Source organism: Lepidochelys kempii, chromosome 1, assembly GCF_965140285.1.
Source record: "Lepidochelys kempii isolate rLepKem1 chromosome 1, rLepKem1.hap1, whole genome shotgun sequence".
NCBI classification, from domain to species: domain Eukaryota; kingdom Metazoa; phylum Chordata; order Testudines; family Cheloniidae; genus Lepidochelys; species Lepidochelys kempii.
This window is the reverse complement of record NC_136380.1, coordinates 172,925,580-172,943,343: the sequence shown is the minus strand read 5'-3', so window position 1 is coordinate 172,943,343 and position 17,764 is coordinate 172,925,580. Positions and strand designations below refer to the sequence as shown.

Here is a 17,764-nt window from a genome sequence, read left to right as displayed (position 1 = left end):
ATTGGAAGTACTACATTTCTGGCCTGATTGCAACTTTCATGATGAGACTGTGATCTTGCCAGATTTGCAGCCTGGTTTCCTGACTTAAGAAGTTTAAAAAAGTAGCTGAACAATTAGATGCATATTGTATCAGAACCACACCTGTGAGCTTCATTAGTTCAGTTTGGAATCCAAAGTCTGAAATGTCAATGGGAAATCTGTTGCTTCTGCTGTTGCATATGTAGTGTGATACTTCTATTTTATTTCCTGTTCTCCATCTGTTCTTCATTCCTAAGTTTTAGTAGAGAAGAGAAAATAAGAGGGAGAGTCGACCTTAGGCGTTTGGTAGTAGTGTTGTTTTTATTTATTTATTTGTTTTCATTTGAACACTCTATATTGCATCAGTGTTTTGTGGAAGTTGGATAGTGTCTTGGTTTTAGTGCATTTTACCACAACATAATAGCAGTAGCAGTAGTAGTTAGCCTCAGAACTCAGAAGTTTTGCAGGTCTAGGGAAAACAAGATGTATTAAGACAATCCATTTCCTCCAGATGGCATGTGTGTGGGTGGTCTTCCTCCTCTCCCCATTCCATTTTTCCTTTTGTTTTCAAATAAGGGTGGTGCAATGAACTGAGACTAGGAGCCTCCACTGATAATTACAACACACTAAACACTCAGTGATGAAAAAAATTAAGTTGCATTGCTATGTGGAAAATTGTGATATAGGGAAATGTAATCTGGACCCTGTTACCAAAGACAATACAGTTAGCATCTGGGTGTGACATTAGCAAGATGCTTAATTTAAGCTGAGAGATAGGCTAAAGAAGAGAATGCTTTAGCATTAACTGTGTATCGCAGTATGTTAAGACATCTCCCCAGAAGACTTTCTTTGAATTTTAGTCTTTGTTTTTAATGTTGGGAGTGTACAGAGATGAACTGATTACATAAAAAAGGAATTGCATTGACCTATCCTGTTATCAGTACTTCCTGGAGTTGTCTATTTGCCATGTTTTCCACTGTTTGATTTTGAAAGATTTTTTGGGGGCATTATACTTTATAGTTGATTCATGTGTTTTGAGTTAGGGGAACAAGGCTTATTGATTGCTGGGATTGCTTTAGTACAATATCTCTTTGAAGTGTACATTAATTCATTGTGAAAACTAAGAGTGAGCACAAGTACTTGCTGTTTGTGATCAGCCCCTCTGTGAACAAGACTGTGAAATTCCTTGGATCTGCATAGCCATACCACTCAACTGGTGCAATGTGGTACACAGCCCCTCAGAATGAATGGTAATATGGGACACTAAACCTCATAATGTCCCCATTTTTTTCTTGCTGTCCCCTTTTTCCCCGCTGTATTCGTTTTTTTATTCCCTTTTCTACACAATTTCCCCTCTCTTTCCCTTAGTGTCACACTCTATTTCCTTTCAACTATCCAGCTCCACTTCCCTTGAGTCTCTTACTTTACACTCCATTCCACTGTGCGACTCTGCCCCACACTGCAACACTGAGAGGTGGGGAAAAAATCAGATTATCCTCTGATAACTCAGAAGTCGGTAATATTTGTGACTACTTCTGCTAGTAGTAACAGTTCAGAGCCCCCCTCTCCAAAACCTGAAGAATAATTTTTGAACTTCAGAGAGCCTCTGTGCTTTGTAAATAGATGAAAAATTGAATGTCTGACCATATGAGGGAGAGTTGAGTGTGCAGTTGATTAGAGTAAAAAATTCATCATGTATCCATAGTTAACAGAGGATGATATAGTAAATCATTGTTTCTGCTAGTACACTGAGGACTTTAGTAAAGATTTGTAAAATATTTTACTGCTACAGTACACTCCTTGAAACTATTGTAAATATAGGAAACTACTGCAATATCTCTGATACCACTGGAGAAAAATGTTCATTTTTAACAGCCCACAGCATACACAGATTGGTAATCCTACACTACACTGTCTGACAAAGCAATAAAATGTGCCTGATTTATTTTAATTGTAAAACAATGCAGATATTGCAAGTGTATTTCATTTCAGTTTTGTTTTGGCTGTTCTTAATGATGTAATGTAGTCACAAAACAAAAATCCCTCTATTGACTATCTCTTCATTACAGAGACAGAGAAGTTCACCAAGCCAAAACTACCATAAAATATTCTTTTTGATCTTCTGTGACAGGTGATCACTAACATTGCAGGACCCAGTATAAAGATACGGGCCTTCACCTCATTCCTTCAATTCTCTTACTTTCAGACTGCTTCAGCATGTTTTCTAAAAGTCTTTCTAAACTCCCCTTTGTTACTTTTTATCCCATTTTCAATGTCATTGTAGTTAACACTGAGATAGCACTTCCATATTAAATTGCTATTTTCAATTGTTTAGAACGTTTTCAAAAAAATATCTTTGAGATTGGTTGCAGTTTCTCTTGCATTTGTCAGCCTACAACTGCTGCTGCTGCTTCTTCCCCCCACCCCAATGAAAATGCTTTCCCCCATTTTTGTCTTTTTGAATGAGAAAAAAGTCTTCAACTGTAATAAACCTTGAGGCTGTTTATTTTGTGTGTTTAGATAATTCATAACCAGTTTTCTTTTAAGCCTTCACCCTGCTATCTTGCCTACTCCTCAATGAAGAATAGACTCATAGACTATAAAATCAGAATGGACCATCGTGACCCACCCATGCTTGTAATAGATGCCTAACCTCTGGCTGAGTTACTGAAGTCCATAAATCATGATTTAAAAACTTCAAGTTCTAGCGAATCCACCTTTATACTAGTTTAAACCTGCAAGTGGCCCATGCTCCATGCTGTAGAGGAAGGTGAAAAAAACCCAGGATCTCTGCCAGCCTGAACTGGGGGAAGTTCCTTCCTGACCTCAAATATGGCAATCAGTTGGACCCTGAGCATGTGGGCAAGATCTACCAGCCAGACACCTGGGAAAGACTTCTCTGTAGTAACTCAAAGCCCTTCCCATCTAGTGTATCATTATCAGCTATTGGAGATATTTGCTGCTAGCAATTGCAGATTGGCTACATGCCATTGTCTATGTGTATCACGTGTCTGCAAACTTTCCTTACTATTTATAAGAAGGTAAAAGTCAAAAAGTCAAGGCATGATTTTCTATTGCCTTTCACATTCTGCAGGTGTTTAGATCTGTGAAAACTTGGTATTAAATGCTATGAAAGCAGAATGATAGAGGTTTACACTCTTTTGACCTCTGATGCAAATGACAGCATTAGGTGCAAAGTAAAGGTAAACCAGGCCCTCATAGGTAGTGTTTCACAATCCCTTCCCACACATTTTGCACAAGTATAAATGACTGCACAATGTACAAGGCAGAGGAGGATCAAGCCTCAATGAACTTGGTGCTGCCCTAGTTATGAAATGTAAACCATACTATTCATGTTCTGCTAGGATAGATTGCTATATATACACTTTCCCAAGGGGAATGCAGATTAACATATTATCATTCATAACTAAATTTCATTCATTTTAATATATTCTTTGGGTCAATACTAAACAGCACTGTCTGTAAGAAGGGTATGTTCTCCTAATTTCTATGATTTTCTTCCAGTGCTTCATTATAATGTAAAATAGAAGGAGGAATAATACATTTATTTTCATAAAAATGCTTAGTTCCATGTTTCATTATTACAAAAGGATTTTTTATCAGTATATGGGCTACAAGTGGTGCAATAGGGTGATTTTAAACAGAGACAGAAAGACACACACAGAGGAATGTAACACTTAATAATTAGGTTTCAACCATGTTTTCTTTAGGAACAATATGTAAGGGAAAAGTTATATTGCTCTTATAAATATGTAGCTTTTTACAGATTGCTCCCAAATAGTTCTCAAGTTATAAGTACAAGTATAAGTATAAGCTAACTTTATTATCTATCTCGAGAATGCATTTAAAATAATATCAGTCCTTCTTTAGGCTCTTGAGGCCATGCATCTCAGGCTTGAAATATCTACATTCCCAAGTTCAAATGCCAGTAGGGTCAATTTCTCTTGCATCCTTCCTAAATTGGTACCTTGAATTCCATCCTCTTTATTGTGAGAACAGTTTCTCATGAGATTTTAAAAATAAAGGCCATGTCTGGTCTGGGCACATTTATTAAACTTTCCTATACACATTTTAATAGACTAAGGGTTTGCCTTTACCCAAATATTTGTCCACTGTTATTCTATGTGCCATGCCTGGGGTGATCCTCCCTTACTTGCAAATCCTATTAAAGTGAATGGGAGTTGTGTTTGTATGACTGATGAGATGGCTGAACCCCTGAAGTTATACATGTGGGTGTTGCCTTTCCTCCCTGGAGGTGGCTGTATCAGAGAGAGAGAATGCATATAATTTGTAAATCTCTTTGGGATCCTTCAGGATAAAAGGTGGTCTATCAATTTATTATGATGTTATTCTGTTTTACTTTTCATAATATATGGTATTCCAAGTGTACCTGTGGTAAAATTGTAGTAATTTTTGTGTGCAGTTCAAGATTCAGGATAAAACTACTCAGCTTCACTTTGCTGTCTCCAAACAAATGCTTAGACTTATTTGACAGATGCCTCATAATTCAAACACATGTACCCTCAAGAGACTTCATAGATTTATGTTATGTGATCTTTCATGGAGGTCTTATCCACATCTCTATATGAAAAACACATTATAATAAGGTGTCCTTTCTTGTGCTGAAATCTAATCTTTGTATTATCATGGCATTTTCATAGTGAGGTAATCCAATGTCTGATTGTTGATAGTTATTGCCCATTGCTTCTTAGATTATATGTTCTGTCTTACCCATTTCTTCATTTCTGAACCATGTTGAAAAAAAGGCTGTGCAACTGATCTCTGGCCAGGACATTCATGGCAAGAGATGTGTAACTCAGGAGCCCATTCCAATGAGCAAAAGTTGTAAACAAATGCCTGGTACAGTGCAAGCCACTTAGAACAATCCAAAATCTATGAAAGCTTGGTTACTCTGATATAGCCAGATGTCTGTCCCAAGACAACCCTGTTTTAGATTAGTTTAGTTTTGTTTTTTTTTTCCTTTAGTGAGAACTGTGTATCCAGTTGCAGAATATTATGAACACACTGTGGGAACTTAAAGGGATCAGAAGTTATCATGGTGGTGTTTTTTGTGTTTACGTTTTAAATGATACTCCAAGCTACACAAAATACACGTCTGGGTTTAGAGTCTAGCTTTTATGACTTGACTCTCCCAACGGGCCATCATTTACGCCAATTCAAAATGAGGCAGAACTGTGTGTCAAATACTAACAAATCACTATGGTGGCATTTTGTAAATGGCTGCACAAGATGCATGGTAATGGAAAATCAGACCTTTTATTTTTAAAATCCCAGATAGATATTTTACTTTAAATTAATTAAATGGGCATTTTAGAAAGTATCAGTCTTCATGGTAGCACTAATTCCTGGGATCACAAAGCCATGGCATGTACAGGCAGTGAGCCTGTGATATTACCACTAATCATTTTGGCCACTCTGGTCTACTTGCCAAAGCACCTGCCAGCTATCGATGAATGCTTAAACAGTGAAATTACCTGCCTCATATGTGAGTTATTTCAGTGAAAACCATAAAAAGTTCCACAAGTTATAACTATAAACTTGCGTTGTGGGAGGAAAATGTTCATACTTGATTAAGGATATATAGTAGAAGCAGAATTGGTTTGTTATCCTAATACTAAAACGGTTACTTTGATTTTAACTTACTATTATCATAGAATCATAGAATATCAGGGTTGGAAGGGACCTCAGGAGGTCATCTAGTCCAACCCCCCTGCTCAAAGCAGGACCAATCCCCAATTAAATCATCCCAGCCAGGGCTTTGTCAAGCCTGACCTTAAAAACCTCTAAGGAAGGAGATTCTACCACCTCCCTAGGTAACGCATTCCAGTGTTTCACCACCCTTCTAGTGAAAAAGTTTTTCCTAATATCCAATCTAAACCTCCCCCACTGCAACTTGAGACCATTACTCCTTGTCCTGTCCTCTTCTACCACTGAGAATAGTCTAGAACCATCCTCTCTGGAACCACCTCTCAGGTAGTTGAAAGCAGCTATCAAATCCCCCCTCATTCTTCTCTTCTGCAGACTAAACAATCCCAGTTCCCTCAGCCTCTCCTCATAAGTCATGTGTTCCAGACCCCTAATCATTTTTGTTGCCCTTTGCTGGACTCTCTCCAATTTATCCACATCCTTCTTGTAGTGTGGGGCCCAAAACTGGACGCAGTACTCCAGATGAGGCCTCACCAATGTCGAATAGAGGGGAACGATCACGTCCCTCGATCTGCTCGCTATGCCCCTACTTAGACATCCCAAAATGCCATTGGCCTTCTTGGCAACAAGGGCACACTGCTGACTCATATCCAGCTTCTCGTCCACTGTCACCCTTAGGTCCTTTTCCACAGAACTGCTGCCTAGCCATTTGGTCCCTAGTCTGTAGCTGTGCATTGGTTTCTTCCGTCCTAAGTGCAGGACCCTGCACTTATCCTTATTGAACCACATCAGATTTCTTTTGGCCCAATCCTCCAATTTGTCTAGGTCCCTCTGTATCCTATCCCTGCCCTCCAGCGTATCTACCACTCCTCCCAGTTTAGTATCATCCACAAATTTGCTGAGAGTGCAATCCACACCATCCTCCAGATCATTTATGAAGATATTGAACAAAACCGGCCCCAGGACCGACCCCTGGGGCACTCCACTTGACACCGGCTGCCAACTAGACATGGAGCCATTAATCACTACCCATTGAGCCTGACAATCTAGCCAACTTTCTACCCACCTTATAGTGCATTCATCCAGCCCATACTTCTTTAACTTGCTGACAAGAATACTGTGGGAGACCGTGTCAAAAGCTTTGCTAAAGTCAAGAAACACAGCCCGGAAGCCCCGCGCCCGAGAGGGCTGAGCCCCGCCCCCTGCTCTGCAGCTGTCCGCCCCTCCCCGCCCGCCCGCCCACCCGCTTGGCTCTCCGCGGCGCAGTCGGCCGGCCGAGGCCATGGTGGACCCGGCAGACGAGGCGCCGCTGCTCTTCTGGGCCGAGGGCCCCACGGTCTCCCTGCCGCAGCCCGAGCCAGAGTGGGGTGGCTGGAGTCTGGCCCCAGGGGGCAGCGCGGCGTGGGGTGGCCCCAGGGAGCTGCCGTGGGGGCCGGAGGCGGAGGCGGACCAGATCGTGGCGGTGTTCGTGGTCACCTTCGATCCCTGCTCCGGTAACATGGTGGAATGGTGTTTGCCCCAAGACATTGACTTAGAAGGTGTTGAGTTCAAATCCATGGCAAGTGGGTTGCACAAAGTCCAGTTGGATTTCATTTATTTCCGGAAAGGGCTTTGCTTCGGCCTGGCCTGCTTTGAAAACATGCCCGTGGAGAGCAAATTAGAGGTTGGCGCCCGCATGAAGTCTTTGGGGATTCTCTCCCCTTCGTACACCCTGCTCGTACACCTTGGTCCGACACCAGCTGGTGATGCCAGGGCATTGCTCCCACCTAGAGGTGTTCTATGATGACAAGAAGGGGGTTCTCCCTGCTGGCAAGGGTACCTCCAGCTCTCAGCCACCCGTTCACTGGCTGCCCTCCATCCACAGATACATGTATCCAGAGATGAAGATCACACACCCCGCAGGCTGTATGTCTCAGTTCATTAAGTTCTTTGGAGAGCAGATCCTCATCCTCTGGAAGTTCTCTCTGCTATGCAAGCGCATTTTGATATTTTCACCACTGCCAGTAGGAGTTGTCTGCTATAGAGTGTACTGCTGTTGCTGCCTAGCCAATGTCTCGCTGCCTGGCATTGGGGGCACCGTTCCAGAGTCTAAGCCTTTTTTCTATGTGAATGTGGCAGACATAGAAATGCTGGAGACTGAAGTGTCTTATGTGGCCTGCATGACGGAAAAGATCTTTGAGGAGAAGCGAGATCTCTACGATGTCTATGTGGATAACCAGAATGTGAAGACGCACAATGAGCACCTGCAGCCGCTCCTGAAGATTAACAGTGCCGACAAGGAAAAATACCGGTGGCTCAATGACCAGAGGCAGATGTTGATGTACTCTCAGGAGGTGGAGGAGGACTGCAGCTCCTGTGAAGAGGACCTCTTTATCTTGTTTTTCATGGAGCAGAACAATTGGATATTTCAGACACTGATGGAGGTGTCTGCCAGCCAGGACAAGACCTTGACAGCTGACCATGCCCGGGGCATGGGCCTGGACCCACAAGGTGACCGAAGCTTCCTAATGGACCTGCTGGAAGTGTATGGCATTGATGTCATGCTAGTCATTGATAACCCCTGCTGCACTTAAACTGAGGACAAGAGAGACAGGGAGCAGTGATGGCTTTTTAAAGACTATGGAACATTGCTTAGGAGCATCACTGGAACTCACCACACAGTCACTGGAAGGATCTCATTTATTTATTACGCATGTTACAAGATGAACTCCTACTAAATGTGCACTTTAATTATGACACTATAACTAGTATTTTGGGACCTTCCTGCCCCTCCATTGTAGGTCTGCTGGAAAGAGAGAAGTTTCCTTAATGGCATGATATTTAAGGATGTCATGGGTGCCATGGTCTTTGGGGGACAATTCAGACCAGTGAGGGGTTAGGTCACTGCCTGCCTTGTAACCCTCACCGTGCTTTGTGGCTGTAGTTCCTCACCTGGCTCCCTCACAAGCAGCATACCAGCGTGCAGGTCACATCCTGAAGTGACTGTGTATAGCTGCAGCCCTGGTCCATTAGACTGAACCCAGCAATCTGTCAGCAACACACCAGTCACACTCTGGCTTCCACCACCTTGGTTACAATGAATAAATAATCCCAGCAAATTCCCAGTCCTAAATTTTCCCCAAACTGTGTTCTCTTAACTGCCCAGCCCTCTCCTGGACAGCTCAGAGAGATAATAAGGTTTGTTGTTCCTGTAAACTGGGGGGGTAAGTACACCCTTCCCTTTAAACACAGCACTGAGTTCGTTTATGGTAAAACTGAAATACATTTATTAACAAAATATACACAGGATTATGTAAGTTCAAGTATAACGAATGAAGAAAGAAAGAGTTGCAAGTAAAAACACAAAATACACTTCTAAATGTCTAAAACTTAATCTAGCAAGCTACAGGCTTTGTTCAAGATAGTTTCTCTCACCAGTCATTCTTCTTCCCAGCTTAGATCAGTCAGGACATTCCACAAAAGTTCAGGGTGCTGGCTTCCCTTGCAACCTTTGGTGAAAAATCTTTACCTAAGTCGGATTCTTACTCATATTCATCTCCAGATACTTGAACACCCCCCCACACACCGTTAGTTTAAGGGCCATCTTTTTCATCTTACAAGATCTCTAGCCTCTTGCGTCTGTCTGATGGATACCAAAGATGCCTTCTGTCTTTTCTTATATCTTCCAAAGTTCAGTGATTTTATTTCAAGAGGAAGGATGCTCCCATGCTGTTCTTCCATTCCTGTGGGCTTCCCAACCTCCTGTATGATGTCTATGTAAATGGGGTGTCCATTGTTTCTGATTCCACCATGCTTAATTTACATAGGAGACAGGTAGATAGCTGCGACATTCCCTTAAGTCTGGGGCAAGCTGTGGAGTCTAATATCAGTGAGTATCAATAATTCCTTATACAGTGCTAATACATACATTTCACAGTGATATCAGTCACTAGTGTGTAATTAAAAGACTTCACTCTATACATTTGTTAATACAGTAATATTGTATACAATCGTATGATTCGGGTACTTATCACTTGAGGTTCAGCCAGTAGACCAGTAAACTCTTGAAAAAAGATTCTTCTCTCCTTCTGGGTGCACACACCATGCTGTCTTCTCCCACACTAGTTAGTATGAGGTTTGCTTCCACCTGTTAACTTGATGGGTGTGTTTACATGACATGTAAATACATTTTCATTGTCTTTTAAAGTACTTTGGAAGTAACTCCAAGATGGGGAAAACACATTCCTTTGTCTGGGGCAGAACTGTTTACCAACCTTCCTGAATGCCTGGTTTAAACACACTTTAGTAATCATTCCAGCATATGTCCTAACTCTCAATTCACACCACACACATACATCACACAAGAATATTAATGATCAATGTGTTATTAGTTTTCAGATGATACCTCACAATGCATATGTTATACAAAGATTATTGCAACAGCATGTGGGGTGTAAATACTGGTGTGCTTAGTGTCAGATTGGGTTTGATCCATCTGGGGGGGGATTTTTTAATGGGTAGTTAAATGTTTTTACTCAGTTATAACTGTATAGTAAAGGGTAATAATCAAAAATGAAATTGAGAAAATAGAAGGCAGTCACCCATAAAATATTCCATTTAAAATTAAAATGTGCTGGTATGACTCTGGTGCCAGAGTGTTTAACTGAGTTTGGGTATGGGAAGCATATTGGTCAGATCTTATACATTTTCAAAACTGATTAGGAGTTTGGAGTACCACTGATTTGAGTGTCCAACTTGAGGAGGTTTTAAAGGCTTGCAGAGGGTGAGTACATAGTCCTTTCTGAACATTGGGACCACTTAAGTGTCTGAAATTGGGCATCAAGTCTCCCCAAATCACTGATCAGTTTTGAAATGGTAGACCCATAATACTAGGCTTAGCGGTATTATTGTCAGTTCGTTGTCTGAGCATTTGAGTTTCCTACATAGTTTTGTACTATTAGCAGCCAGTGGTGGTGTCACCATTATGTCTTTTATGTACAACTTTAAGAATAGAAATCACAACTATAATCTCCACTCTCATAAATTGAAGTTCTATGGATAAAAGCAACCACATAACGGTACAGAATACACGAAGCACCAAAAAACCTGAAAATAATTACCAAAAGGGAGGGATGTGTGTGTGTGTGTGTGTGTTAGAAACTTCCTTTTTCAACCTTCTTTCCAAATAAGCAAAACCTTCAAATTCATTAGTTCTTTTATGTGTATGTGTCCGCATGCATGCACATATGCAAATAAGTCCATGTAACTCTGCCTATAACCTATTCTTTGTCTGCATCCATGTTCATCTTCATAACATAGATGTCTTATATGGCATAGAAAGGTTGATTTTGTTTCTGATTTGCAAATAAATATTTTAAAATAAACTACAGTGCAAACTCCTAGGGACAGACTTGTCTCACATGAAAACAAATCTCTACATGGTAGATTAGGGTCATTTAAGGCCAGTTGGTACATTTATACAGAAGACATCTAAGTAAAGGGAAAGCTAAGTCTGAATATTTCAGGAAGTTTTTATATAGAATCTAATCCTCAAGTGGATGAACGTGTGTACACTTCTGACTATCAAAGGTGAATAAAATGACTCAGGAAGTAAAGAAAACCCAGAGAATCCATTTCACAGCCTGAGTGCATACCTAAAAGTAACTCAGTGTTATGCAGATATAACCACTGCCAATTCTTGATGTTCTTGTTCTTCTGTAGCTTGTAATTTTGTGTCTTATTGCCTTCAATAGAGGAGAGAAAGCACATTGCAAAATGTATGCCATTCTTTCTGATTTATATTGTGCTGCTCTTTAAGAATAGGGATACAAATATTTGAAAGCCTCTAGAAACAAATAAAAGAGTTCTTTTTTCATAAGAAATATATGTGTAGCAAATATGTTTGACTAAGCAAAGTATGACTATTCAAAACAAATTTCGCTATATCTGGTATGCTATTACCACTTGTGTTTCTCATATTTTCCCACTACACTTTTGCTAATGTACATTTAGACCTGTTTTAAAGTCTGTTTCACTATATAATCTAAAGCAAGCTCCTGATATTTAGAAATTCGCAATGTACATGCTGATCATTTATGATAGACTTCCTGATTTGATTCATATGAATTACCCTTGTTAAGAAAGAGGGTCATGTAATGCAATATTGGATATGAATAAATGATAAATGGAAAGCATGGTGCAGCTGCAGATTTTGCCTTCCACAGCAGTATTGCATCTATTTTACATTTCCACTTTGTTTATAAACTGTAAAGTACACATCGAATATTTATGCTTAGATAAACTTCAGCAGCATTTTGTAGTATAAAACAACATACTTTCTGGTAGGTGTAATATTGTGCAAGCAAATACTTTTCAAAGTGATTAAGTGACATGGAATTACCAAGATTTTCTTACTGCTGCGTGGGGTAGTGACAAAACTGGAGAAAATGGAATGAATAGTCTAACCCTTCCTCCATTACAATTCCCAACATAATTATATGAACCAACATTTTCTCAGTTCTTATCTCCTCCCCCTTTCTTTCTCCCAACTGGCAGCAGTAAGAAATGGGAGCCTAGTATAACTATGTAAACCACCACCTTGTATAGCAGCATTGCCATGCAGTGGGGGTGTAGAAGAAATGTTAAGAATGAAATTCATCCCTGTGCAAAGGGTTAGTGCAAGGTCTGTCTGTCACTTAAGGGCCATTGAAATTGTATTTTGAGGTTTTAAGTGCCACAGAGGCTTTCTGCTGGCCATTTCCATAATCATAGAATCATAGAAATGTAGGGCTGCAAGGGATGATGAGAAGTCAAGTCCAGCCCCCGAGCACTGTGGCAGGATCAAATAACCCTAAACCATACCCAAAGATGGGGATTCTACAACCTCCTTTGGAAGCCTATTGTAGAGTTTAACTACTCTTATAGTTAGAAAGTTTTTCCTAATATCTAATCTAAATCTCCCTTGCTGCAGATTGAGCCCGTTACTACTTCTCCTACCTTCACTGGACATAGAGAACAATTGATCACAGTTCTCTTTATACCAGTTCTCCCAGTTTGACAACAAGTCGTTGATAATTAGTTTCTGAATACAGTCTTTCAAAAAGTTGTGTAGCCACCTTATAATAATTTCATCTAGACCACAGTTCCATACTTTGCTTCTGAGAATGTCATATGGGACTATCAAAAGCCTTACTAAAATCAAGATATGGGAAGTCTCCTGTTTCTCCACATCAACGAGGACAGTATAAGAAGCCAAAGAAGGAAATTAGGTTTATTTGGCATGATTTGTTCTTGACAAATCCATGCTGGCTATTCCTTATAACCCTATTTTCCTCCAGGTGCTTACACATTCAATAATTGGTTCCAGTATCTTTCCTCATATCTAAATTAGGCTGACTGATGTATAATTGCCTGGGTCCTCTCCCTTCCCATGTTTTTAAGATAGGTCAGCGATCAGCAACCTTTGGCACACAGCCCATCAGCATGTTCGGCCCATCGCAGCTCCCACTGGCTGCAGTTCACCACTCCAGGCCAATGAGGGCTGCAGGAAGCAGCAGCCACCATATTCCTCAGCCCATGCCGCTTCCTAAAGCCCCCATTGGCCTGGGATGGTGAATTGTGGCCAGTGGGAGCTGCGATCAGCTGAACCTGCGGATGTGGCAGGTAAACAAACCAGCCTGCCAGGGCGTTTACCCTTGCAGGCCACGTGCCAAAGGTTGCCGATCCCTGAGATAGGTACTATTTTTGCCCCCTTCCTGTCTTCTGGAACTCACCCATCCTCCAGGAGTTGTCAAAGGTAATTGCTTACAGTTTCCAGATTGCTTTGGCTAATTCTGTAAATTGCCTAGCATGAATTTCTTTAGGCCTTGCTGACTTTGAATATATCTAACTTATCAAAATATTGTTTAACCTGTTCTTTGCTGATTTTTGACTTCTGTTGCTTCCCTCTTGTTATTAATATTAATTGTATTGACCAGTGGTTACCATTAGTCTTTTTAGTAAAGATGGAAGCAAAATCAGCATTAAACACCTCAGTTTTCTTAATGTCAGTATTTAGCGCTCCTTCCTCACTAAGTAGAGGACCTACACTTTTTCCTTAAATTTTCTCTTGCTCCTAATGTATTTAAAGGACCTCTTCTTACTGCCTTTGATGTCCCTGAACATAAAATTCAAAGGTGAATGTCATCCTACTGGCTAGATTATGGCACATTTTGTATACCTGCCCAGGAGAGTAAGAGAGCGCAAATCAACCCCTTACTCCCTTCTGCTAGGTACCCATGCTGTGGATAGCTGGATGAAGGGGGATAGCAACTTCTAAGGGATTACTGCATCCTCCATCATTCCCACATGTGGGGACTGCTACATCCCTGCCTTCTCCTGTGTGGGGGTCAAGAATGGGTGGAGTCTCACCTCACTCTCATCTCAACCCCCTTCAGCAGAGATATGTATGCTGCACCAGGCAGTGGATGGGCACAGGGTATGTACTCCCCTGGATGAAGGAAGGAAATGGAAAGCAGATTGTGACATAGACACTCTACGTCACAATCTGCTTCTTAGGCTGCTCCTGGAGCAGCACAACTATGCCTCATGAAAGGGACATCATTTCATTAGTCTATTAGTGTTAATTAAAGATGCACATTTAGGAGTCTGATAACAAGATGGGAAAAGCAAAATCCAGAGAAGTGAAATTCATTACTTTTATTGCCTTTCAAATTAACTGCATGGTTTAAGAATATGTGCCTATTTTGGAGATTGGGCAAATTTAATAAATCAACCATGGATCATGGATAAAAGTGGAGACAGCTGTGCATTATAGTACACAGTTCTCCAAAAATTAAAAAAAAAACAGGTGAAAATACATTGGGATTGTATACATGTTGTTTTGTTTATTCCTGCTACTATATGCAGAGTTTTAGCCAAATTGAAAGGTATCACAATTTTAAGCAGCCGTTTCAGTGAAGGTGTGGGACTTGATAAAATAAATTAATTTGTCTTGAATTCTTCAATACACTGAACAGTGATGGAAATGTGTATATCTTTGTGCCATGCAGATATTTATTTGGCTTAAAATTGTGAATTTAAAAGTTTTACATGTTGTCATGGAATTGTGAAGTAGCTATGATAGAACATTTTTTCTTGGGCAATCCTGGGCTAGCTGATTAAGGAAGTGGTTCCCCTATTTGGGGTTTTGTGTCTTTAAGAACGTGTCAATCCTGCAACATCATAAAAAAATATAGAATTGTATAGACTGTTGAGCAAAAATCATTGTAAGGTCTCAAAAGAAAAAAAAATCACTGGGAGCTTGTGAAATAGTCACCTAATTTGTAATCTTGCAGCTTGTAGCACATTGTGACTTCCAAAAAAGAAAAGATAGGTGTGCTAAAAGTGCATTGTTGCAAGTGGTTTTTTAGTTGAGGTGCAAGCAGGAATGTTCCAGTCTGAAAACCATCAAGGACAGTTGTTCCAGTGGTTAGGGTGTTAGGTCGGGGACGTGGGAGAACTGGGTTCAATTCTCTACACTGTTATAGGTATCTTGTGTGACCAAAGTCACTTTTATAGATTCATAGATATTAAGGTCAGAAGGGACCATTATGATAATCTAGTCTGACCTCCTGCACAATGCAGGCCACCGAATCTCACCCACCTACTCCTGCAATAAACCTCTCACCAATGTCTGAGCTATTGAAGTCCTCAAATCATGGTTTAAAGACTTGAAGATGCAGAGAATCCTCCAGCAAGTGACACGTGCCCCATGCTGCAGAGGAAGGCGAAACACCCCCAGGGAATTTTCCAGTCTGCCCTGGAGGAAAATTCCTTCCCGACCCCAAACATGGCGATCAGCTGAACCCTGAGCATGTGGGCAAGATTCACCAGCCAGATACCCAGGAAAGAATTCTCTGTAGTAACTCAAATCCCACCCCATCTAACATTCCATCACAGGCCATTGGGCCTATTTACCATGAATAGTTAAAGACCAATTAATTGCCAAAATCTTGTTATCCCATCATACCTTCTCCTCCATAAACTTATCGAGTTTAATCTTGAAGCCAGATAGGTCTTTTGCCCCCACTGCTTCCCTTGGAAGGCTGTTCCAGAACTTTGTCTCCCCATGCATCAGTTCTCCATGTGTAAAATGGTGATAATAGCACTTCCCTACCTCACAGAGACATTGTGAGGTGTTCAAATGCTGTAGTAATGGGTGCCTCATGGGGGCCTTGGATAGATACTGTGGGAGATTTTTGATGTAACACTTACAAAAGTGACTAGTTCCTAATGATTGGGCTGGGGGTGGGAGGTTGGGAAGAAATGATTGTAGGCTCCCTATCCAGACCTGAAATAACAGTTTTGTCTGATGGAAGATTAGGTCAGGCAAAACTCTTCCATCTCTTAAGAGTCTCACTACATCTCCCTTCTTCTCTTGTCACCTTTCCGTAGCATATAACCTTCTCTCATTCTTCTGTCTTGAGCTCCAAATATATGACCCATTTTGTTATCTGTTCCCAACCACACTCTTGTACTGGGACTAGATAGAGGGAGCTAGTTCACATCAGGAGCTCAGTCTGGGGGCACAGGAATAACTGGTAAAAAGCCAGCAGCCTGGCTCTACAGTTAGCAGTAGTGCTATAGGGCAGAAATCTTTGTGTTCTGCCACACAACAGATGGACTGAGAATGGGTAAAGACTTGATACATTCGATGGAAGGATGAGAGAGGGATCTGTAGTGTTGTTGTTGAGGTGAGAGGAAAGGCGTTCTAAAGGTATACTCATCTTCATTACCTCATGACTGAATGGTACTGTGGGTTACATGCTGTGTTTAAAAAAATATTAAAGTTAATTTTAAAATTATTTAATATACAGGTTGAGAAAAGAGTGTCTGTACATCTGGGTAGAGTTATTACATGTAACTATTTGCTGTAAGTCATACAGTGTTTGTTCATTACAATTCAAGAGCATTAAGTGAAACAAAGTCCATGTGACTGGTTAGGTTTTGAGCATTAGAATATGAGAAAGAAAATACAATGATTTTACATATCTGAAAGGGCTGTATAAAATGAAAAGAAATAATAATATGAGTTTTAAAGTTTCTTGTCTTCAGAATTCACTGATTTTTTGTAATGAATAAATAATCTCATTTTCCACTCCCAGAGGCTACATTTCTCAGAACAGATGTGTAATACAAGCTTTATACTGGTTGCACATCTACTTAAATTATATATATATATAATTTTATCTGCCAGGTCGAGTAAATTTTCATGATAATCATTGGGACTGTTTTCCCCCTTGAAGGGAAAATAATTTCCTTTCTCAAATAAAATACACTTCTCAAATACTGGTTTCAGAGTAGCAGCCGTGTTAGTCTGTATCCGTAAAAAGAAAAGGAGGACTTGTGGCACCTTAGAGACTAACAAATTTATTTGAGCATAAGCTTTCATGAGCTACAGCTCACTTCATCGGATGCATTCAGTGGAAAATACAGCGGGGAGATTTATATACATAGAGAACATGAAACAACAGGTGTTACCATACACACTGTAATGAGAGTGATCACTTAAGGTGAGCTATTACCAGCTGGAGAGTGGGGGAGGGGAGGGGAACCTTTTGTAATGATAATCAAGGTGGGCCATTTCCAGCAGTTGACAAGAACATCTGAGGAACAGTGGGGAGTAGAGGGTGGGAATAAACATGGGGAAATACTTTTACTTTGTGTAATGACCCATCCATTCCTAGTCTCTATTCAAGCCTAAGTTAATTGTATCCAGTTTGCAAATTAATTCCAATTCAGCAGTTTCTCCTTGGAGTCTGTTTCTGAAGTTTTTTTGTTGAAGAATTGCAACTTTTAGGTCTGTAATCGAGTGACCAGAGAGATTGAAGTGTTCTCCGACTGGTTTATGAATGTTATAATTCTTGACATCTGATTTGTGTCCATTTATTCTTTTACGTAGAGACTGTCCAGTTTGACCAATGTACATGGCAGAGGGGCATTGCTGGCACATGATGGCATATATCACATTGGTAGATGTGCAGGTGAATGAGCCTCTGATAGTGTGGCTGATGTGATTAGGCCCTATGATGGTGTCCCC

At 40.6% G+C, this 17,764-nt stretch overlaps 1 protein-coding gene and 1 pseudogene across 4 annotated transcripts in view; both read left to right on the top strand.

Moving 5' to 3' along the window:
- The window catches only part of NCAM2 (neural cell adhesion molecule 2), a 558,500-nt gene that overhangs the window by 436,570 nt on the left and 104,166 nt on the right, over positions 1 to 17,764 (top strand). The gene's annotated exons all lie outside the window — the stretch shown is intronic.
- Positions 6,989 to 8,293, top strand: LOC140894808 (DENN domain-containing protein 11 pseudogene; annotated as a pseudogene).